The 26,290-nt window shown below is 37.3% G+C and overlaps 1 pseudogene; it reads left to right on the forward strand.

Annotated features, from left to right (window-relative positions):
• Positions 1-25,266, forward strand: part of LOC129677521 (peptidyl-tRNA hydrolase 2, mitochondrial-like) — a 58,390-nt pseudogene extending 33,124 nt beyond the window's left edge.
• Positions 25,267-26,290: the final 1,024 nt, after the last annotated feature.

Consider the following 26,290-nt stretch of genomic DNA (forward strand, 5'->3'; position numbering starts at 1 on the left):
ATCTATCTATCTATCTATCTATCTATCTATCTATCTATCTATCTATCATTATCTATCAATCATCAACCTATCTCTCTATCAATCTATAATCTATCAATCACATATCTCTCTAGCTATCTATAATCTATTAATCATCTATCTTCTATCATCTATCACCTACCTATCAATCATCTATCTATAATATCTCTCTCTATCATCTATCTAGCAATCATCTATCCATAACCTATCTCTCTATCTATAATCTATCAATCATCTATCAACTATCTATATATCATTTATCACCTATCAGTCATCTATCTATAATCTATTAATCATTTATCTTTCACTCTATCTATAGTCTATCAATCATCTATCTCTACCTACCTATCCATCTATCTATCTATCCATCTATCTATCTATCTATCTATCTATCTATCTATCTATCTACCTATCTATCATCTCTTTTAGCTATCTATATGTCTAGGCAGCCTTTAAGTAGACTCAATACTTCCAGTACAAAAATTTATGGCTGAGGAAGTATTAATATAATCTAATCAGAAAATCTACTTCAGAATCCATATAAACCACTCCAAAAGGCAAAGAGGATGGATACCAGAAGAAGAAGAAAACAGGAAATAAGTTAGGAGCCTCCCACAAAGAGCCTCTGAAAGGCTCTGCCTGCAGACTTACAATGCAGATGTTGAGATTTATGGCCAAACTTCGGGCAGAATGCAGGACTCTTATGAAAGAAGTGGGAAATAATAGTTAGATCTGGAGAAGCCAGGAGGTCCACAAGGAGAGCAACAGAACCAAAATTGTGAGCACAGGGGTCTTTTCTGAGACTCATACTCCAACCAAGTACCATGTATGGAGATAACCTAGAACTCCTGCACAGATGTAGCCCATGGCACTTCAGTGTCCAAGTGGGTTCCATAGTAATGGGAGCAGGGACTGCTTCTGACATGAACTGATTGGCCTGCTCTTTGATCACCTCCCCCTGAGAGGGGAGCAGCCTCACCAAGCCACAGAGGAAGACATGCAGCCACTCCTGATGAGACCTAACAGACTAAGATCAGAAGGAAGAAAAAGAAACCCTCCCCTACCAGTGGACCTGGGGAGAGGAGTGTGTGGAGAAGGAGGAGGAAGGGAAGGATTGGGAGGGGAGGAGGGAGGAAACTAGAGGGGGATACAAAGTAAATAAAGTGTAATTAAAGAATCCATATAAGGAGACGATCACAGGTCAACATGAGTTTGATCCTTTAAAATATCTATAACAGCAATAGCAAGGAAAAACTTAAAGTAGTATTCTTTTCTTCAAAGTTGAAACAAATGACATGTTCCTTTAGAAAGAAATGTTTGTAAATTCTGTAGTTCTGGTATAGGTTTTGCAGCTCTTAATGTATTTTCCTGACACAGAATGAAAGAAAAACATGGTATGTTGTTTGCCAGATTTAGCCAAATCAATGAGTTGATTTCAGACATGTATCTCTATACTCTATTGGATATCTTATCGTTGTACTTTATTGCTATTTCTTTTCAACCAGTCTTGTTCTTTTTGCCATGGCCCCTTAGGCCTTAACCCGATGCATACTTCCATTGCCAGTGCAGCTGCTCCTTCAGTGGTGGCTCTGTCACCTTCAGCTTCTTTCGACGCATTAGGAGCCACTGCTGCTCAGGGTTACTCTTCTTGGGTCCCAAGTCCAGAGGCTTGTATTTCTCCCTGTCCTTGCAGAACTGCCTGAGGTGTTCTTTTCTTTTCTTTTTAAAATCGATTTATTATTTATTACAATGTATTCAATTTGTACTATGGCTGTGGCCCCCTCCCTTGTCTCCTCCCAATCCAGTCCTCCCTCTCCCTTTCCCCCATGTCCCTTCCCTAGTCCGCTGATAGGGGAGACCCTCCTTCCCTTCCCTCTGACCCTAGCCTATCAGGTCTCATCAGGACTGGCTGCATTGTCTTCCTCTGTGGCCTGGCAAAGCTGCCCTTCCTCCCATGGGGAGGTGATAAAGAGCCAGCCATTGAGTCCAAGTCAGTTTCACTTAGGTAGGATTTGCTGAAGGAGGCAGAGTCAAGAGGATCACCAATTCAGAAATTTATTTTGGAGTTTGGTGAGGACATGGGTGATGGACTTGAGGTGGGCTCTATCTTTGAGAGCTTGCCCATGGTGCCACCTGTTGCCTTGGCAATACGATGCTGGGGAGTACCACTCTCAGATGATCCAGTTCTTTTAGCAGTTCCTCCTTCTTGGGTACCTGTCCTTGGCCTCAATCTTGGGATGTCTGCATTGCTCACCACTGCCTGTATTCAATGTTTTGAAACTATTCATCACTTTCACATTATGTTAGTCAGTTATATACATACATATAACTTCAAACACACACACACAGGCACAATATCAAATGTTCTTCTATAGACTTTTTCTCTTCTTGACACCCAAGAAGAATACTGTCTCACACTCAGTTTGTTCCAATCAATTCTGCAAAATTTTCTTTTCACTATTTTGGTAATAAACAAATATTTCTCTCCTCTGGCGTGAGTCTAGTATATTTAGCAGAGAGTCAAACAATAAGAGAAACCTTGGGTTAATAAGGTGAAAGGCGAGACCCAGTTCCTGAAGTTTTCTTCTGATTTGCATGCAAGTTCCTATGGCACAGGCACTTTTTAACACACATACACACACGCACACACACACACACAATCTATAAAAAATGCAGTGCTAAAAATGATGAGAGTATAGATAACAAATTTTAGATAGACTAAATAAATAAATAAATACATACATACATACATACATAAATGGAGAAAGCACAGGTGAAAAATAGTAGATTTTAATATCTCTAATTACTTTAATTTGGAAAAAACAGATGACATAAAGAGCTATTCCAATACAGAAAACTAAAAAAAAAAAATCAAATTAAAAACACATTTTCAATTAGATACAATTTTCTGAAATCACATCTAGAAAATTAGAGAAAATAATAAGCCCAAAGAACAAGTGGAATGAAGAAAGCAAATCAAAGTAGACACACACATACACATAGTGCTTTCAAAATATTTTCATATAGAGGTAAAGAATGAATAAAGTAAGTAGACTTTGGAAGTTGGGGAAAATGATGAATTGTAACAAAAATCTTCAAGGAAAGAAAATAAAATCTCAGAATTTTCTGTTCCAACAACAAAGAAAGTGACAATAGACAATATTATTTTCACGCATTCACAATATAATAAAATACAGTTACCACAAAATCCTACTTGCAAAGGCCGTCAAGATAATGAGTGGGATAAGGAAGAGATGAAAGAAAAACCTATTCCAAATAACTTAGTCAGCAGTGAATCCATTTGAAAATGATTAAAGATGAGGGAAGTGTTCCCATGCAACAGAAAAGAATTTTATAATTTATAAATGTGTGGGCTTCATAATTTAAATATGAAAGTACAGGATAGGTTAGAAGGATGAAGTAAGAGAATAGCAAAGATATTTCTTCTCTTTTTAAAAATTTATTTAGTTATTCACTTTATGTCCCAATCCTAGCCCCTCCCTTCCTCTTATTTCTACCTCTCCTCCCCTCCTCCTCAGAAAAGAGGAGCCACCTCCACCAACCAGCCCCAGCACAGCAAGTCACATCAGGACTGACCACTTCCTCTTCCCTGCAGCTTGGCGAGGCCAGCCAGCCAGGGCATCTCTGTGACAAGCTGGAGCACAGATAATTTTAAAACTGATAAACTGAGCATCAGAAAATACACGCATGTATTATTACTCTAACAGAAACTACTACTGCAATACAGATAATCATCTGAGGGTATAACAAATTGGTCTCAGGAAGAATAGGAGTGGGAGGTAGAAAGGATGAAGAAGTATGCTAATTATGTCCTCATGAACAATGAAGGATCAATACATGCTCTTAGATAATTATATTACATAATCTTATCATCGTAGAGTTAGTCACAAAAGTACAATATTATGGTTCCTGAAAATATGGGCAGAAAACACTATCTTATCCTAAAGAAAATAAGAAACAACAAAAGCAAGATATCATAGGAGTGACCTCAACAAGTGACTGGAAAAGATGTCTTCTGGGTGTGGCATAGTATTTGCACTTCTTGACTAATTACAGCTGTGGCAACCTGTATAGATACTGACCCACAACATCACATTGTGGACGGCATAGAGCTCACAAGGCCCACTTCTTTCTGGGGTCCTATCTTCAGTTAACAATTGCATTGGAGTAAAAGAAAAGGGGATGCTGTTTTCTTCGATGACGTAGCCATTGACAAGCGGTCCATGCACCCATAAATAACCCTCTACCATGCTTATATAAACAACCCTCGCTTAAACTCACTGGGTCACACATACACAATGTAGACAGCATGTATTACGGTCTCATTAGGCTTATTTGACATATGGTTTCAACAGTAGAGGGAAGGAGATGAAAGAGATAATGGGAGAAAACTCATTAGAACACATTAAACACATGTATGAAATTGCTAGAATATCTATTCTAAAAGGTCATGTTTACTTCTGGATGATAAACTCACCAAAATAGTCTTTATGTTGGAAAAAGTCCAAATCCACATTTTCCTTGTTCATAGATTACTGCAATACTTTGCTATACTTAAAAGAAGCCATGCTCACCCCAATTTGAGTGACAGGCCCAACAACCTCAGTCCTGGCAGTGGATGCTGAAGCATCCCATCATCTGCCCTCAGAGAATCAAACTCAATCTGAGAACAGTCCTGTTGAAAGTACATAACTACTCACAGTCCTAGAGGCCACTGAGCTTGATCTGACCACAGAAGGAGGTCTGAAACCCCTAGCTATGGCCTGGTCAGCCATTCTCCAGGACAATGCTAGAAACTTAGTAGAAGATATGGTTATCCATGTCCACTGGTGCAAACCTGCATATCTTGTTCTACTTATAGACAAAAAAATAACCCAATCACTTGGTGAAAATCTATATTACCCATTCTGTGGAACAGTCCTGCTTTTTCAGGGACCTACTCATTGCCTTAAAAGGAGGGTTTCTAGGGTCCTAGCAGAACCCACACCAAATCCATGCATGGAGCTGCAGAGCAAGCACATACAGATCATGACATAACCACCTGTTTGTCCTGGAGGAGTTTCCACCTATCAAAGGCATCAACAACAGAGTCCATATGCAGGTCCAGCAACTACCACAAGATTTTTGCTTCCCCTTCAAGTGCATGGACACAAAAGGTTCACAGACCCACAGAATTTGGAGAACCTGGTATCATCAAAAGAAACAAAAAATTCCAAGAATAGCTGACCCCAAAGAACTGTGGATTAAAAAATTGAAAACTAATACAAAATAGTCCTTTTTTCCTTTCTCATTTTTTCTCTTCTTTCTTTCTTTCTTTCTTTCTTTCTTTCTTTCTTTCTTTCTTTCTTCTTTTCTTTCTTTCTGTTTTTTTTTTTTTTCAAGACAGAGTTTCTCTGTGTAGCCCTGGCTCTCCTGGACTCACTTTGTAGACCAGGCTGGCCTCAAACTCAAAGAGTTTCACCTGCCTCTGCCTCCCTGAGCGCTGGGAATGTGTGTGCATCCACCATGCCAGGGTATAAAGTAGTTCTTAAAGATGCTCAATACTATGAAACTGATACAGAACGTTGAAAGACAAGTAAATACAGAGAAATGACAAACAAAATAGTAAAGGAACAGAAATGATAGAAAACAATCAAAGAGAACTATGGATGCTGATGAGCATAGCCAATGTGCAGAACTCAATAAGAACATCAATAACTCCCTGGGCAGTCTGATAAGTTGATAAATAATTCATAAATTAAATAATTTATAAATAAACTAAACATACATCTTTATAACCTCAAGCTGCTACACCAAATCAACCCACATCAAATAGCTTCAACAACAAACTTGTATTTCTCATGGTTCTGGAAGGTAAAGTTAGGATGGCAATATGGTTGAAAAGGCCTTCTTCTTGCTTACACACTCACACGACAAAGAAAGATCTCACTTCCTTTATGTTTTATAAAAACATTACTCAAACCAGGGATCTCTATTCTATGACCCCATTTAAAATTAATTTCCTTCCCCAAATTCCATCTATTTAAAGAAGAAAGAGGCATTAAATCCATATCAATAAATCAATATAACTATCATGTCTTGTTTAACATACACTGTACATTGTAAATAAAATATAGTTAAATATATATACTGTTTTAGATCTATTGAGCCTGACTAGAAACCTGTAGGTATAAGGGAATGATTTATCAAGAAGACATCTTCTTAAATATAGTCTAAGTGAACTTAAAATTTCAATATTAAAAAACAATTATCCCAATTATGTTGATCTTAAATACAATATCAAATAAGAAAGACCACACTATAATACCAGGGTGTATATTTGAGTAAAAATACATCAGATATAATCAACAAATCTTTTAGTAGTAAAAGTGTAATCCATAATAAATTTAGAACACTAATGCTCAAATAGTCTAAATCTGTTCCTGAAAACCAAACTCATATAAAGTTATAAGTTGATGGGTGAGTCATCAAAGCTACAACAGTGAAGATGGTATTATGTGTTCATCATGTTAGGAAATGAGAGATCAATACTATAATCAGAGACAACAGGAAATGACCCTGGAAAATGCCAAGGTCAGAGACAGCATTAAACTTTCTACCTTCAGTCTTAGACCAGAAAAAAAAAAAAAAACAGAAATAAAGTCATAAAATATTTAGAAACTTTCAGACAAAATTGGGTTTAGGATTTTATGAAGTGTAATAACAAGACACAAAGAATTATAATAAAGTAGTGAGCAGAGGGATTTACAAGTTCTCCCAAAATCTTGATTTCACATAGAGTCCAACACACTGGATGACCAATTGTTAAATATTATCACCTGTGGGCCAAAATAAAGTTCTGAAAAGTAAATTTTCTTCCTTCTTAGTGGATACATTTCTATACTTAGAAATACTGTCACTTCATATATTTGTATTTGCATTAGTAAACTTCATTAGACCAAAGCAAGTATAATACTCATTTTGTCTCTAGGATTAAACAGACTCTATTAAAAAAAAGGATGACTATTTTAAAAACTTATGGCAAAATTTATTATCAAGAATAACTGCAAAAATGTTATTATCAAGAATAATTTGCTCTGAAGAAAGAAAACATACATTTGCAGTAGTCTATTGGGTTAAACATGACAATGAAATGCCATGTGAGACAAACTGGGACAATAATCAACAAAAATGAAAAAACAGAAAGTACAGCTCTACTTTTGGCCTTTAGTTTCCACCATGGTTGGGAATCCCTAAGACAGCACACATGTCCAGGAACCTTTCCATCCTTTTGGATATACCATATCATACCATACCATAAGACAATACAGGCACCTAACAGGAACTTGGACAATCTCAATAATAAAAAAAATGAGGAGAAAAATGATATTGGCCTTGGCGAACATATCCAAAATATCAATTCTTAAAAGAAGCTATGCCACTGACCCTTTTGTGAAAGATGCTGCATTTAAAACTAGCTGATGTTGGGATATCTAATGGATAAAATTTACCTTAAACTAATTAAGAAATGGTTTTGTTGTTATGGTTGTTTTCAATTGCAACAAAATCAGCTAGTCTAGTCAATCTGTCCTTCTGCTTTATAATATTTAATAACACCTTATATGTTATCTCTCAACCTAACCCCAAAGGCCCTCCTTTTCCAGAGTCCCTTCTATTTTAGTTTTGGTTAATTTTGGACATTCACCATTAATCGTTGAATCCAATGACCTGTTTGCCAGGCTTTATAACAAAAACTTACAAAGTGATGAATGAATGCAGCTGGAAGAAGTAAACTCTATGAAGAAAAATACATTTACAGTTTCTTAAGTTTTTGAAAGTATCTACCTGCCTCCTAGGGTCTGTGTATTCACTATTCCATTATGCAAGAAACAAACCAGAACTTTCCTTCTAAGCTTAATAACGCACACTCTAATTCCCATGTATTTTATTACCATGCCATTACCTAACTTCTTCAGAACCTTACATAACAACTGGGTGATATTTCAATGCAATTATCAGGAAATGTGAGGGGGAAAGGTAGCCAAGTTATTTGGCAGCTGTACAAAATGAAAAGGGTCTCTTGTCATCAGGGCTGGGACTAACCTCCGAGATGCAACTTTGATTACACTGCAAAGGACTTTATCATGCAACTCTTGACATGTTTCCAGAGAAGAAATATATGACTCATTAGAGTTCTCAAAACTGAAATAGAAACAGCTTTTTTCTTTGTACCTTTTAATTTTTCCTTTTATTTATATCTCCGACTTAGGAGAAGAACTGAATTAATTTTGCAAACTACTAGGGTAGGCATTTACTATTTATTGAGATAAAATTCTTTAGTTAAAGCTTGAAATGCAGAATTGTCTGTTACTTTTTCAAGAATTAAATCAAATTTTTGGAATTTGAGTTGAGGTAGAGTGACCTCAGATTAACAATGAGTTTATGCTTGATTTCTTTTCTTCATCATTATATTGTAGGATAAAATAGTGTATATGAAGGACACCATAATCAGCCAAGTAAACTAACAAAAACAAAGCTTAAATTATGGGGCCCACAGCGTAAATGAGTAAACAAATGCTAGAAGAGATATTGATGTGACTCTATGTAAAATTATCTAAATCTGAGCTCAGCAAATGCCTTTACTGTCCAAGCAGCAAAATCTCCTTTTTATAAGCTTGTGTATTTTTTTTTTATCAAAGTAGAAATCTTCTCCTATCAGAAATATTATATTTATATTTCAGAAATACACAGTCTATTTAAGATAATAGTTATCTAAATCATTTTTGGAGAGGTGTTTTGGGGAAGGAAAGAATATATTTGCCTCTCGAAGTTACAGTACAATATCAAGGGAAGCCAAGGCAGAAACTCACAGCAGAAACTGAAGCAGAGTCAGTGGAGGTGTGTGGAGGAATACTGCTTACTGGCTGCTTCCCTTGGCTTATCCAACTACCTTGCTTATACAGCCCAGGCCCATTAGCCCTGTGATGACACTGCCCACAGTTGGCCATTCTTGACCTACCTGGTATAGCTTAGCTACAGACAGGACCCACAAGTCAGTTTGATAGAGAAAGATCCTCAACTGGGGTTCTCTCTTCCCAGGTATTAGCCAGGATTAGCCAGCAGGGTGTGCAGGCAGATCAGCTGATGTGGGTAATAGCATTAATGGAAGCAGGGTACATGCTAATTTCATTATTTAGTAATTAGATTGAACTCTCCATCAACAGTTGATAACTCCCTCTGCACATGGCTCTTCCTGATAAATAGTGACACACAATATCCCAAATTAGGTTGAATCACAATTGTTTTGTGGCTTTAGAATCAGAACAAAGGAAACATATTATTATTGAGTGATATTCTGTAATATTTCAGTAGTATAACACACAGCTCATAATTACAGTTATTTGAATGATGCCCATTTACCAAATACTGCCTTTTGCTTTTGCTCATTATAGTAGCACATTTGTCACTTCTGAGCTCCCTTTAAGCAAATGACTCTTTTTTCCTTTTTTTTTTCTGAACATATTTCCACATATGTTAAGAAATCTCTGAAATAATTTTATTATCAGTTTTAAATTTTGACTTTGTCTTTAAATTGGTAGCCAGGATTGTATGTGAACAATATGATATTGTAAAGCATATATAAATCATAAAATGGTTAATTCTTGCTGATTCACAAATGCAGTTCTTCACAGATATTATTTCTGTGCAGCTATCACAAAATCCACTGTGTTTTTTTTACAATAATACACTATATTGTCAATAATTATAGTTATCTTGACTGTAATTTCTACCTTATAAAAACAAGATATTTTCCTTCATGACATAGAAAGTCACCATAATCCTGCACATTCTGAACAGGACTCATAAAATTTGAAGGTGAATAGAATTTAAATTACATGGGAATATCAAACAAAGCTTCTATTAGTAACACGTGTTCTTCTTACTCACCGAGAACATTAATTAACAGAAATTGTCAAATTGCAAAACCACAAAAAAGAATAAATACAGAAAATCTTGTTCCCTGAAATACTTCACAGCATGTAAGTGCTTATTACCTTTTATACACTCGTGACAAATTCTGACTCACTTTGACACTGAGAGCATGTGGTCTAGGATAATGGATAGAAGAAACACCCCCAGAAATACTGAGTTAAGTGGCATCTGTAAGGTCACCATGGACGTTTCTTCTTCCTTCTAAATTTAGATACACTTCCCAAAAGCCCCTGGGTTTCCAGGCATATCTATTAATAATCCTAGCCTTTGCCTATACCAGTCCTCAACTCTGCTTGCTACTTATCTTCAGGGCATTTCATTATCATTGTCAACTTTGTGCTATTTTAACCAAGCTTTTTTTGTTTAACTTTATGAAGAACAATACATATTCAGTGTTTAAAAGCGAAAAAGATTTTTCAAGTAGATGTTGAACTTTTGTCTATCTCAAAGCAATCTCAGATTCTCATATTTTATTTATTTGTATTTCCTATATCATTGGTTGCTGTTCTGTGTCAGATAAATATTTTTAAAATAATAAGGACAAAATTACTGTTTCTCACAGAATGAGACTACTCATTATGCACTTTTATGGAGTATTTGAATTAAACAGGAAATTTAGAGCTATAAATCCATATAAAAAGGTAATTTCTTTAATGAGGTTGCCATTTAGAATTGTTTGGAAATATAATAATATTTATGACTATGGGTTCTAGAAAATCATATTTTTAGATATCCTGTCTTATATTAATAAATGAAAATTGTATGATTTTCCATCTTGCACTATTTGAGAAATATCCAGTCCTTGAGAACTTTACAACAATAAGTATGCCTTTTTATTCACTTTTAAATTAATGAATAAAAATTGGTCTCTTTTAAATCTTATCTATTTTTTTTTCATTCTTTTAGTCTTTGCCTTTTTTACAAATCAAAGTAGTGTTGCTCTGCTTATTTTTATTGTGTATATCTCATGTTCTAAATAAGTTTGTTAAATGTATTAAACATTGTGCTTCAACATAATATTTTTAATAATTTAATATATAGCTGCAACTGATTATATTTTAATTGTAGTTACCCTAATAAAGGAGCATTTCTCGTCATTCTCTGTGACTGCTGTGAGCTGGGTAACCGTCACTCATGTAGCAGACATAGTAATAATGGTGGTTATTACTATTTTACTACTTTATCATTTTAATACTATTTTATCATCACTGGCTTCAACTCTATATTTATTTTAGGCCAACTCTATTTTTAGTTCTTTGTTAATATACTAAGGTATCCATGTTGCATAAGCTACATTAAATATGGCCATAAGTCAAAACAACAAATAACATATGAACAAAATCTTATGAGCAAAAAATGTTGGACAGAAGTACAAGTAATTTGATAGTATAATTTAATCTGTTCCTAAGTAATCTGAAATGAACAAATTCAGTTCTTCACCTTACACATCGTCCTCTTCTCCTGCCCTCTCCCCTCAATTTTCTAGATGAGGTTCAGACAGAAGCCTGTCACGACAGCACATGAGGTAGTGTAATACCCAATTACGTGAGACGTACTAATCCTACTTTTAAAATTGAAATTTAAGTTCCACCAAAAGCAAACCTTTCTGTGGCTTCTCTTTATGTCCGCTTGTATTTGGCTGTCTGTCCACATAGCTGTGATGTGTCCTTACCGCAGCCAGATTTCCAGCGTGCACTGGTGGTCTCTATTTACCATGCTGTAGAATGTGCCAGGGAAAACACAACTGGAAATATTGTTACAAAATGTTGTCTGATACCTATTATTTATCCTATTCATTTTCCACAGCCTTCACGGAAACCCCTGGAGCCACTCCAAAGGAGACATTTGTCATAGCAAAGCCTTAATGAAACCAAGGGAAGGACAGGCCTCTAAGGAGATGACAAATGACACCTAGTCCCAAGGGACCTGTGGGCTTATGTGACAGGTTACCTGTGGAAGTTTGTTTTACAGAAAGAAAACCTTGAAAATGGATTTTCTTTTTTTCCTTTATTTTCAGTATATGACATTTGCATAACAAACAGCATGTGATTTTAGTAAGAAAAACAGCCTAACCATGGTTTCTTAAATTCCTGCTTATGTCCTATAACAACTTGCTGACACAATCTGAACCACAAGAACACTCGAAAGCAACAACAAAAAATCTACATCCTCAATAGGTCCTCCAAGGGAAGTTGAAGCATTACCTTAATATTTAAAACAAGAAAGCCCAGAGACACATAGAAAAGTTTTCTTTTTCCTCAGAACAACCATTTTATTTGTGATTCACTGAGCTTACGAAATGTTTCTGTTTCTTTGCTGATACATTTTTCTCAAATTCTGTCTGTAGGAATTTATTCCACAAACATACATATGTCCTAAATGACATTCATAGAAAGACATGCATTGTCTGGATGGGGATAATTTAAGTGGGAGACTGATGTACAGATTTTTTTTTTTTGAGTTACAGATTATTAACTTTGTATCCCAGCTGTATCCTGCTCCCTCATTCCCTCCCAATCCCATCCTCCCTCCCTCATCTCCTCCCTGCCCCTGTCCAAGTCCACTGATAGGGGAGGAGGTCCTCCCCTTTCATCTGACCCTGTTTTATCCGGTATCTTCAGGACTGGCTTCAAGTCCTCCTCTGTGGCCTAGCAGAGCTGCTCCTCCCTTGGGGGGTGGGGAACTCAAAGAGCCCACCATTGAGTTCCTGTCAGAAATAGTCCCTGTTCCCCTTACTAGAGAATTCACTTGGATACTAAGCTACCATGGGCTACATCCAAGCAGAGGTTCTAGGTTATATCCATACATGGTCCTTGGTAGCAGCTTTATTTGTAATAGCCAGAACATAGAAACAACCCAGATGTCCATCAATGGAGGAATGAATACAGAAATTGTGGTATTTTTACACAATGGAATACTACTCAGCAATTAAAAATGAGGAAATCATGAAATTTGCAGGCAAATGCTGGGATCTAGAAATGATCATTCTGAGTGAGGTATCCCAGGAAAAAGACACACATGATATATACTCACTTATTTAGACCTATAAGATATGATAAACATACTGAAATCTATACACCTAAAGAAAATAAACAAGAAAGAGGACACGGGGTAAGATGATCAATCCTCACTTAGAAAGACAAATGGGATGGACATTGGATGTAGGAGAAAACAAGTAACAGAACAGGAGCCTACCACAGAGGTCCTCTGTGAAAGACTCTACCTAGCAGTGTATCAAAGCAGATGCTGAGACTCATAACCAAACCTTCAGCAGAGTACAGGGAATCTTATGAAAGAAGGGGGAGTTAATATGACCTGGAGAGGACAGGAGCTCCACAAGGAACAAATATATCTGGGCACAGGGGTCTTATATGAGACTGTTTTTCCAACCAAGGAAAAGTTTTCTTAATTCTTCTATATAGACAGATATAACTAATTCTTGGAAAACCACTACTTGCCAAAAAATATGCATTCACACTGATATGGCACAGAGTTATGCTGTCAGGAAAGGACATGCCTCTCCCGTGTTATTAGTGCTGTGCACCTTAGTATAAAATGTGAAATGTTTCTTTTAGTTTATATTAATTAGGATCTTCCTCTTGTCTTTATATAAATTATAACACGTGGCATATCAACAATGGCATTTCTGAATAAGCTTCAGCATCGTCATCAACCTAGCTGATATCAATTTCCTTTTCATACTCAAAATGATCAGATCATATATTGTCCAAACCAGAGCCCTTGCTTGTGAAGGGAATAGGAAGAATGGCTGTGTACCAGGCTGACTCCAGAAAATGAAGACATGTTGACATAATCTTTAGGAAAGTCCATTAATCCAATAATTCCCCAGTGGCATCTGTCTATTCCTTTCCTTACATTACTAATCATGCTATTATCTTTGGCTGAATTTCTATTAAAATTACATTATGTTCTTTCACTTGGACATGTCCAAAGAGATGATTAATTTAAAGTCATTGTTTAAGAGAAGCTACTTTTGTGTAAGTACTAAGCCTGGTAAATAACTTCTCAAAATCGACAAATGTGGTAAATACATCATTTGCCTCAGTAGAGCTGCTTAGTACAAAAAATAATAATAATAATAATAATGGAGACAGTTCATTTATTTAGAATTGTGAATTTTTTGTGTCAAATGATTAATATGTGTATCTAGCCTTCTTGACACAATACCAGTGAAGTGATGGAGAGAAAATGTGGATACTGGGTGACAGGCAGAAAAAGAAAATAAAGAACACTGTTAAAAATAAAAAAATTGTTCATTAAAACAGTGAGCCCAATAAGATTTGCCTTCTTAACCTTTCTCCAAAGTCCAGCCCATCTGAGGGCTAATCAAAAGGTCCCATGAATTGTTCTTCCTTCAGAATGAAGTATTTTGTTCTAATTGAATGAGCCTAGTACACATTCTGTATGTAGAGGAGATTTCTAAATTAATTTTTCACTCCTCTTGTCATCTGAAAGCATCTAAGGTAACACAATTTTCAACAATTTAAAAACAAATGACTTCAATTCAACTGGCCTATATTTTATGCCTTTTAAAAAATTAACTGTTATCACAGCTCAATGTGCCAAGTGTCAACCTTATCAAATTTCTCTGTGCCCAAGAAAAGGAATGTAATTGCTTCGTCTGTATGATATATTGTACATAATTGGCTTCCTACCACAAAGCAGCTGGAAAATATTCACAAAATCTGAAAGAAGCCTGCATTTGTCTGTATTCAGGTCACAGACCCAATATGTGTGTTTTTGCTTTAATGTAGGTTGTGACAAAAGCAATAATAAAATTCTTGTTGATATAAAGAAACTAACAAAAACAAATATAAAAAGTCATCAATTATTTTGTAGATTTCCGCTGTTGTAATAAAATTATTGAGGTCAACTCAATGTTTCCTTGATATTTTTTACTCTTCTTCACATAAATTTGTATTGCCTCAAATGTTTTAAAATTAATAGAAGTGTTAAATCCATGTGGAACCTCAATAGATTTCTGATATAATGTATTCAAATAAAATTTCCTGTAGATTTTTAAGCCTCCTTAAATATCTCCCATTTTCTTGGCTGTACTTCCACCAGGTCAGCTCCATCAAGAAGGCACAGGAGCCAAATGAACTTTCCCCTCTGTGATGTACCCCCCCAACAGTTCGCCACACACATGTGCTATGGGCTTCTTTTTTTTTTTTTTAAGAACTTTTTTTTAATTTTATTTTTTTCTTATCAGTTACATTTATTAACTCTGTATCCCAGCCGTGTCCCGATCCCTCATTCCCTCCCAGTCCCTCCCTCCCTCCCTCATCTCCACCGTGCCCCTTGCCAAGTCCACTAATAGGGGGGACCTCCTCCCCATTCATCTGACCCTGTTTTATCAGGTATCTTCAGGACTGGCTGCAAAGCCCTCCTCTGTGGCCTAACAGGACTGCTCCTCCCTTGGGGGGTGGGGAGGCAAAAGAGCCAGTCATTGAGTTCCTGTTAGAAATAGTCCTTGTTCCCCTCACTATGGGAAACCCATTGGTTACTGAGCTACCACAGGCTACATCTGAGCAGAGGTTCTAGGTTACATTCATACATGGTCCTTGGTTGCATGTCAGTCTCAGAAAAGACCCTGTGCCCAGATATGTTTGGTCCTTGTGGAGCTCATATCCTTTCCCCATCAGACTAACTCCCCTTCTTTCTTATGATTCCCTGTACTCTGTCAAAGGTTTGGTCATGAGTCTTTGCTTTGAAAACACTGCTACTTAGAGTCTTTCAAATGCCCTCAGTAGTCTCCTGTCATACATTCAATGCGCATCCCATCTGTCTTTCTAAACGAGGATTGATCATCTTACCCCATGTCCGCTCTCTTGATTATCTTTTTTAGGTGTATTTATTTCATTATGTTTATCATATCTTATAGGTCTATATAAGTGATTATATATTGTGTTTGTCTTTCTCCTTCTGGGATATTTCACTCAGAATGATATTTTCTAGACCCCACCATTTGCCTGCAAATTTCATGATTTTCTTCTTTTTGATTGCTGAGTAGTATTCCATTGTGTAAAAATACCAGTTTCTATATCCATTCCTCCATTGATGGACATCTGTGTTGTTTCCAGGTTCTGGCTATTACAAATAAAGCTGCTATAAACATGGTTGAGCAAGTATCCCTTTTGTGTACTTGAGCAAAGTTTGGGTATATAACTAGCAATGGTATAGCTGGGTCTTGAGAAAGCACTAGTCCTAATTGTCTGAGAAAACGCCAGATAGATTTCCAAAGTGGTTGTACCAGTTTACATTCCCACCAGCAGTGGAGGAGGGTTCCCCTTTCTCCACAACCTCTCCAGCATGTGTTGTCCCTTGAGTTTTTCATCTTAGCCATTCTGATGGGTGTGAGGTGATATCTCAGGGTTGTTTTGATTTGCATTTCCCTAATGGCTAATGAGGTTGAGCATTTCTTTAAGTGTTTCTCTGCCATTTGATATTCCTCTGTCGAGAATTCTCTGTTTAGCTCCATTCCCCATTTTTTAAGTGGATTACTTGGTTTGCTGCTTTTCAGCTTCTTTAGTTCTTTGTATATACTGGATATTAGTTCTCTGTCAGATAAAGGGTTAGTGAAGATTCTTTCCCAATCTGTAGGCAGGCATTTTGTTCTGATGACAGTGTCCTTTGCTTTACAGAAGCTTTTCAGTTTCATGAGGTCCCATTTATTGATTGTTGCTCTTAGAGCCTGTGCTGTTGGTGTTCTGTTCAGGAAGTTGTCTCCTGTGCCAATGAGTTCTAGGCTGTTCCCCACTTTTTCTTCTAACAGATTTAGGGTATCTGGTTTTATGTTGAGGTCTTTGATCCACTTGGACTTTAGTTTTGTGCAGGGTGATAAATATAGATCTATTTTCATTTTTCTGCATGTGGACATCCAGTTGGACCAGCACAATTTGTTGAAGATGCTGTCTTTTTTCCATTGAATGGTTTTGGCTTCTTTGTCAAAAATCGAGTATTCATAGGTGTGTGGGTTTATTTCTGGGTCTTCTATGCAGTTCCATTGATCCTCCTTTCTGTTTTTATGCCAATACCATGCAGTTTTTCTTACTATTGCTCTGTAGTACAACTTGATATCGGGGATAGAGATATCTCCAGATAATCTGTTGTTGTACAGGATTGTTTTGGAGATTCTGGGGTTTTTGTTTCTCCATATGAAGCTGAGAATCTTTTTTTCAAGGTCTGTAAAGAATTGAGTTGGTATTTTGATGGGAATTGCATTGAATCTGTAGATTGCTTTTGGCAGGATGGCCATTTTTACTATGTTAATCCTACCAATCCATGAGCACGGGAGATCTTTCCATCTTCTGAGATCTTCAATTTCTTTCTTCAGAGACTTGAAGTTTTTCTCAAACAGGTCTTTCACTTGCTTGGTTAGTGTCACCCCAAGGTACTTTATGTTATTAGTGGCTATTGTGAAGGGTGTTGTTTCCCTAATTTCTTTCTCGGCCCTTTTGTCTTTGGTATACAGGAGGGCTTCTGATTTTTTTGAGTTGATTTTGTATCCTACCATTTTGCTGAAGGTGTTTTTCAGCTGGAGGAGTTCTCTGGTTGAATTTTTGGGGTCGCTCGTGCTATGGGCTTCTTGATGGCTTATAAAAAATATGGTGTGTGTGTTGCGTGTGTGTGTTTACATGCATGCCTATAAGTGTGTCTTCAGGTGTATGACCTGCACAATTATGAATAGATAGACATTTAGGACTTGATTCTCATATTCCACCTTGTTTTGAGGCAGGGTCTCTTTTGAAGTCGCTTCCATTCTTTCTACCTATTTTCTTGCCATAGAGGACTAGATTTACAGATATATACTACCACATTAGCTTTTAACCTGTGTTCTGGGATTTGAAGTCAGGCCATCAGCAAATGCTTTAATCTGTTGAGAAGTCTTCACAGACCCATTAATTATGTTTCTTAGCATTGATAATTACATTGAGTTCAAGGGAAGTGATGTACTTACTATTTATAGAAAAGCACTGAAGTATTTATGGGTACTATATCTGCAATATATTTTCAAAATTTTCAAACAATGTTGAAAATATGTAATAGGGAGAAAAGAGTTTGGAGACAAAAATCTACTAGAGCACAGGAGTCTTTTATGAAGCCGTTTCTCCAACCCAGGACCATGCATGGAGATAACCTAGAACCCCTGCTCAGATGTAGCCCCTGGTAGTTCAATATCCAAGTGGGTTCCCTAGTAAGGGGAACAGGGACTGTTTCTGACCTAAACTCAATGGCGGGCTCTTTGATACCCCCCACCCTGAGGGAGGAACAGCCTTGCTAGGCCACAGAAGAGAACATTGCAGCCAGTCCTAAAGATACCTGATAAGCTAGAGTCAGATGGAAGGGGAGGGATCCTCCCCTGTCAGTGGACTTGGAAAGCGGCAGGGAGGAGATAAGGGAGGGAGGGTAGGATTAGGAGAGAATGAAGGAGGGGGCTACAGCTGGGATACGAAGTAAATAACCTGTGATTAATATAAAAATAAATATTATTAAAAATTAAAAAATATATCCAATTATAAAAAAGAGATTCTAACATTTTATAGAATATTGGTATTAAGACATATTAATATTTGGCAAATCTTACTAATCTCACAACTGTCTACAGTCTTATACAACAAAAAATTGAAAAGTCAATCTCAAATATAGACATTAAAACATTTTGTAAAAATGATTCGGACTGGGAGAGGGACATGGGTGGAGAAGAGGGAGGGTGGGATTTGCAGGGGAGGAGGGTGGGAGGTACAGGGGGGATACAAAGTGAATCAACTTTAATTAATAAAAATAAAAAAGAGGGAAAAATGATTTGAAGACACATGAAGAAAGTAATGACTATGCCAGGTAAGAAAGACACACTTTCCTACTGTAAAGGACAGTAGGATTTTTTTTCTTGTTTCAGTTGCTGAAGTATTAGAAAAATATGTGGATCTTATAAATGTAGTTTGGAAATTTTTTTTTTAGTGCTAACCATCTTATATACAACAAAAACTTTACTGAACATCTACTTGATGAAACTTAGAAAACGGAAATTGTATTCAGATACTAATAATACTAATAGTGAAAACAAAACAAACAAACAATCCTACCCCACAGCTCAGGGACCATGTGGACAAAGATAGAAAAGCTTCTAGGAGCCGAAAGTTAGTATACACTGAATGAATGAAACAGTGTCTTTTGGATACTCCAAGGCCATTGATCTCATGTACTTTTAGTGGCTATGGCTGACTGCAGAAGATCTATCCAAGATCAAGGCAGACACACTTCCAACATATATTTGAGAGGAAATTATGAAGCCTCACTCGTAGCTGAGGAGATTTGGAAGTTGAAGGCCTCTGGGTAGGAAGAGCCAGTTTTCTCTGGAAGTTGGCCCTTTTTTTATCCACACAGCGTTAGAAGACCTCACTACAAGCATTTGATATAAGTACAGCACTGACTGGTCTCATGGCCATGAGAAGAGGACATGACCCTGAGAAGCGATTGTGGCAGGGGTGTTTGGGAGAAGTCAGAGGGAAAATAGAAGATTAATATGATCAGCATACACTGTATACAGAATATACAATGAAATTATCAGAATAAAAAATTCTGGAAAATGATTTATTTTGTGATCAGGTTATATCAAGATCCATTTGGTAGGTCAGCCAACATGCACATGAATGGATGCATGCATGGAGATGAGCACACACACACACACACATTTCCCAAGATCTTACAACACTTACTTATTATGGAGAAAAAGAGTTCCTAAGGCACAGCACCCTTTTCCCTATAGTTGGCCAGTCAGAAAGCAGTATATATCAAAGTCTTCTTCCTGGTAGGATGAGAGGAAATACAAATAGAACTGAGAATTCTCAATTTCTCCCCACATCCATGTATCTTTTCTGTGTGACGTTTTGGAACCTTTCAATGGGCGCTTTGAATGTGAGAGTAGAGTTGTTGATTGAAGGGCAAAAGTGCAATGATGGGGACAGAAATAAGGGAGAGCTACAGAGTGTAAGATGATACAGGGTTCAGGGAGGCTCATAGCTCTCATGTCTAACAGTTAACTGGACAGAAGTGAAATCAGTCATCAGATTCATTGGCCTGAGGTCAGAGAGAAATTCTCTTAGACTGCGGATAAAGAAACCTGAGAGAATTACAAGACCAATAGGAAAATAATGAGCTCTGCAACTTTTCCAGTACACAGACACACAAACACAAATGCACACATACACACACACTCACACACACACACATACACACACACACATGCACACACACACAACCAACCACATAAAAGTGGATGATTAAACTGTACAGAGTAAATACTTGCTTGTCCTCTACTGATGTTCTTGATATACTGGTATTATTATCTTCATATAGTTATTTTCTCCAATTTATTTAAATTCTTATTGCTAAAACCTAAGGTCTTATTCTTCTAATGTAAAGCATTTACTTTTCTCCACTTAAAAATAAACTGACAATAACAGCAGGAGATAGAAACTGAGTAAGCTACTTGAGAATAGGAGACTCATAAGTAAATTATTTTTCTTAGAGACAAGATGAGCAACTATGTCTTAGTGAGAAAGATAATTTCTAAACGAAATTTACTTATTCATATAAAAAATAATTTTGGAATACTAAGAGTAACTTCACTGATCAAATATGCCTTATTGCAGAGAAATTACCATTACTGGCTACTTTGCTGGGAATGGAGAGGTTTTGATGCCATTTGGTGTGCTAGCCATCAACACATTCAGCCATATCATCTAACATGAACATTCTCCATTATTAACGTTCTCGTATATCCCATCAGAAATGAACAGGATAATAATAACTAACTTGAGTACTTATTAATTCTAGTGGAACTATTTCTTCGCGTTTTAATGCAATATTGACTTGAAAGAGATCTCTGGATTTGATGTGTTAAGCGAAAAGACTCGGGGCCTAGTGAGCTACAGCACAACTAATAGGAAAGAAAGGCTTGCCTATAGATCCTTAGGCAAATGGCTATAACCCTACATGCCTCATTTTTCTTGAATTTAAAATGACGGTAATAATAGTCTGTCTCTAATTTACAAAGTTGTTATAAGAAATGAGTGAATGTATGAAAACACTTAACCGAATGCCTAGAACATAGTAAATGTTCAACAAACATTATCATTCAATTCTCAGTTGAAAGAGTGTGAAGATTAAAGATGATGTTCATGCCTGTTTAATGGGAAGGAACAAATAGTTATTGAAAAGCTAATGTAGTTAGGCTCTACCCCTCCCCTTTCTATATTCATGATCCATTAACTGTTTAATTCAGATTTTAAAACTTGATAACTATAAAGGCTCAGGAAACTGTCAAAGTAGCACAGACACTGGGAAGATCAATGTAAAATCAAACCAAGGTTTTTCATAGAACAAAACAACTCCATCATCACTACTGAACATTCCAATACTTTGCAGCTTAGTAGTGACAGGGATAGAAATGAATAGGGATTCCCTTTTCTCCACATCCTCTCCATCATGTGTTGTCACTTGAGTTTTTGACCTTAGCCATTCTGATGGGTGTAAGGTGAAATCTCAGGGTTGTTCTGATTCTTTAAGTATTTCTCTGTCATTCGATATTCCTTTGAGAATTATCTGTTTAGCTCTGTACCCCATTTTTAATTTGATTATTTGGTTTGTTGGCATCTACTCTCTTGAGTTCTTTATGTATTCTGGATATTAGCCCTCTATGTGATGTAGGGGCCCTCTACCCATAGGGTGTCATTTTGTTCTGCTGACGGTGTCCTTTGCTTTACAGAGGTCCCATTTGTTAACTGTAGATCTTAGAGCCTGAGCTGTTGGTGTTCTGTTTAGGAAATTGTCTCCTTCATTGCTGGTGGGAGTGCAAACTTGTATAACCACTTGGGAAATCAATATGGTACTTTCTCAGAAAATTGGGAATATCACTCCCTCCAGATCCAGCTATCCACTCCTTAGCATATACCCAAAAGATGCCCTGCCATTCAGTAATTACATTTACTCAAATATGTTCATAGCAGCTTTATTAGTAATAGCCAGAATCTGGAAACAATCTAGATGTCCCTAAATAGAGGAATGGATACAGAAATTGTGGTACATCTGCACAATGGAATACTACACAACTATTAAAAACAAGGAAATCATGAAATTTGCAGGCACATGGATGGAACTCGAAGAGATCATCCTGAGTGAGGTAACCCAGAAACAGAAAGACAGGCATGGTATACATTCACTAATAAGCAGATATTAGCCATATAATATAGGACAACCATCTACAGACCTAAAGAAGCTAAACCCTAAAGAGGACCCTAGGGAGGATGCTTTGATCTCATTCAGAATGGCAAACAGGATAAGCAACAGAAGTTGTAGATAAAAGGAAACAGGATGGGAGCCTACTCTAAAGGGTCTTCTGAAAGAATTCACTCAACAGGGGATCAAAGCAGATGCCGAGACTCAGGGCCAAACTTTGGGCAGAGCATAGGGAATCTTATGGAGGAAGAGAGTAGTGAGAATAGGCGGACATGGATATGGCAGGAGCCCTACAAGGAGACCAACAAAACTGAAAGCTCTGAGCCCAGGAGGTCCTGCAGAGACTGACCAACGGAGGACTATGTATGGAGCGGACATAGACTCCCTGCTCAGATGTGTTTGACTGGGCAGCTCAGTCTCCACATGGATCTCTGAGTGAGGGAGCAGGGGCTGCCTCGATCATGAACTCAGTTGACTGCTCTTTGATCACTTGTCCCTGGTGATGCAGCCTTTCCAGGCCACAGAAGAAGAGGATCCAGCCAGTCCTGATGAGACTTGACAAACTATGGGGCAGATGGCAATAGTGGAGAACTCCCCTTTCAGTGGACTAGGGGAAAGGGTTGAAGGGAAGAGGGCGGGAGGGTGGACTGAGAGAGTTGAGGAAGGGGGCTTCAATCGGGATATATAATGAATAAATTGTGAAGAAAAAAATTAAAAAAAAAAAAAAGAAATGAATAAGGGGAAGTTTTTGAAGTTTCTTGATTGTGAGGTTCAAAAGTATAAATTTAGATTTTGATTTTTGGGGGTATTTTTAATATTTCTGTGTGCCCATGCACACACATGAGTGTGTGTGTGTGGTTAGGTTACCACAGTACACAGGCACAGGAATCGGTTTTCTACTACCATCACGTCGGTGCCAAGAACTAAATCCAGGTCGTCAAGTTCAGCATTGAATGCCTTTACCTGTTGAACTCTCGCAATCCCAAGTCAGATATTTTCATACCAGCAGGAAATTAAGACAGAATAACAATCCAAGACAGAAATATTATGGGCTTTTCACCATCATTTGGTCCACTTTTCACTTTGTCCCTTCTCCACAAAACAAGGAAGATGGAAGAAACCAGGCAGGATGAAGGACTGAGATTCTGCTGCATTTCTGTTCAGGTGAGGGAGAAAGCAAAGCTGCACAAGGGGTGATGGACCCTCATGAATTCTAAGATACTGTGACAAGGTCTATATACGCAATATACCACAAGAAACACTCTGGTTGAAAATGTTTTGTGGAGCCTTCTGCAGCATTAGGAAGCATGCTATTCAGCTGGGTTAGTCACACTCACCTTTCTGAAGATCTCAGGCTTACCTAGGCATGCCGCCCACTCAACAGAATGGATCTCTAATATGAACAAGCGGTTCTTACTGCCCTCCCCCATTTAAAAGAAATGACACCTTTGGTGACTCAGCTGAATAAGCAAGGGATGAAATAGACTAGGCTTTTGTGGTTGAACAGACACATACTGAAAGTGTGCATCTATGCACGCAGGAAGAAAGCATAAAATAAAGTTATCTGCACGAGTGTTCAAAAGTGCACAGTGGCATATCATTCCGGGCTTTTCTGAAAACAGAACACATTCCGGTGGAATTCTGAAAAATTATTTTGCCACTTGAGTGAGGCTTAAAGTACAACAAATTATATTCCTAATATAATTGAAATCTAATTTTCCTGCAATATTTTCACTCATGGGGTCAATTTGAAATATCTGAATATATAATTGCTAAGTTTCATATTATATTTATGGCATGGATTGTATAGGGAACTTATGAGTCCATATCAGCTTCCCCATGAGTCACGTGGAGAAAAGTGCAAGCAAGGAGGGAAGATTTGTAACTGAAGTGGGCCTCCCATTATTTACATAAATAATGACAGCAAAACTAGAAAAGTGTTAGTGTTTTCAATACAAGTTGCAGATTAGAGTTTGGAGACCATAGTCTTTCTCCCAAACTACCCTGCTAATGGTAATTGGCTGACTTGCCTCACGCTAAAGCACACTATGCATTGTCTTTTAAAGAGTATGGAAACAACACTACTTAATGGTAGCCAATAACAAAGTGACAAGTTAAATTCTAAATCAAATATAACATGGCACATAGGCTTTTATTCTCATGTTTTCCCCAAGGAAACATGTTCTTTAGAGACTTTATTTACGTCATTGTGCAACTTTCCCATTTCTCTTGGATTCATTTCAGAGACAACCAATACTACCAAGAAAAGGGGAGAAAAACTGAGTAAACACTGAGTCTATGACTCTGTGATTAAAACAAACAATAGACACTGTCCAAATTCCCTCTAACTAAAGACAGCTGTATAAAAGAATTGTTTACAATACATTGTTTAGGAGGAAACAGGAGTTTATTCCATCAGCACATGAAGTGTGTTCCTTGTTCAGGAGTCAAGAACCACAAGTTTAGGGAAGAGTGCTCGCCAACTCCTTGGTTATGGAGCGTTTGCTTCACCTTGCTATGCTCAGCTTGCCTGCTGGAGTTGTGTCATGTACCTGGGCTTTGCTCTCTGGGGCCACCTTGAGATGTTCCCGTATAACTGAAATGAATGAGGCAAATACAGACCCAGAACTAGGAACTGAGTCAAGCACCTAGTGAGAATATGGGAGTACACAATGATTCTTGTGGTTCTGGGGAATGGGGAGGTTGCTGCCCAGTGTCCTCATGCTGCTGTTTCTGCCTATATGCAGATTCAGAGAAGAAACCTTAAATGCTCAGAGTGGAGGTACTTTGGCCAGCCCAAAGTAGTGGTCAGAAGCATGCATGAAGACACCCTCATTGAATTACTGAGGCATGCAATCATGTTGGGACTGACTCTAAATTTAATCCAGGAAGTTGGACCTACTCAGATTGAACCAGGCTCTCGAACTGCCATGGAAATTGAACCAGGACTATTAACTAGTTGATGAAGTTACTGGCTACCTAAAACTTCACTAGACTGGCTTTTGTGTTCATGGTGAATCTTCTTAAGAGTGTGAAGTCTGTCAGTAAGAATAAAAGCTTAATTTTTGCCAACTTTAGGAAAGAGAGAGTTTACTAAATTGTTCAGGATACTTAGAATTTTAGGATGATGTAATTTTTCAGTGTAGGCATTACCAAGTAGCATCTAATTGATAAGAAAACTATTAAAAATTCTGTTTTAGATAGGGCTTCTTCAAAATATTGTTCCCTACACCCCTGTGTAGCTACTTAAAACTACTATTAAGACCTTTCTCTTCAGCTGTGTGGTCTCAAACATACCCTCTGATGACATGCTCTTCCTCTGTCCCTCATCTGCTAAACACAGTCCTTCTTCCTGAGGAAGAGTCTGTGACTTGTGCAGACAGAAATCATCTTCTGATGCTCACTCTCATGCTGTGAAACCACACACATCTGCCTACCTTCCTTGGGTTCCATTTCTACTCAAGACTTTAACAAGACTTCCAGTCTTTTATCAAACTAAGTCATCTTCCTTCCTTCCTTCTTTTCTCTCTTTTTCTTTCTTTCTTTCTTTCTTTCTTTCTTTCTTTCTTTCTTTCTTTCTTTCTTCCTTCCTTCCTTCCTTTCTATCTTTCTTTTTCTTTTTTTCATCCTTTCTTTCTTTCTTGTTGGTTTTGTTGTTGCTGCTACTTACATTAATTCTGACTGCAGTAAGAAAACCTATAGGAAATTTTACCAAATTTGTAAGAGTACACTTTGGTTTTGTGAACAAAAATTCATGAGCTCTCTAGAATATGGTTACCTTGTACAACTAAATTTTATCTCTATTGAGCTCCATATCCCCTATATTTTCTTTCTACTACCCTAAGCAATCACCATTCTAAATTCTCCTTCTGAGTCTGCCTTTTCCAGGTGACCCACATTAGAGGAATCCTGTAATACTGGCCTTTTGGGCTCTGACGTACTTCACTTATCTGTCAATATATGTCCATGTTGCCACAAGTCATAGACTCTCCTTCCTTCAAAAACTGGAATAATAGTT

This window comes from Psammomys obesus, unplaced genomic scaffold (assembly GCF_907164565.1).
Source record: "Psammomys obesus unplaced genomic scaffold, mPsaObe1.curated_primary_1811, whole genome shotgun sequence".
Lineage (NCBI taxonomy): Eukaryota > Metazoa > Chordata > Mammalia > Rodentia > Muridae > Psammomys > Psammomys obesus.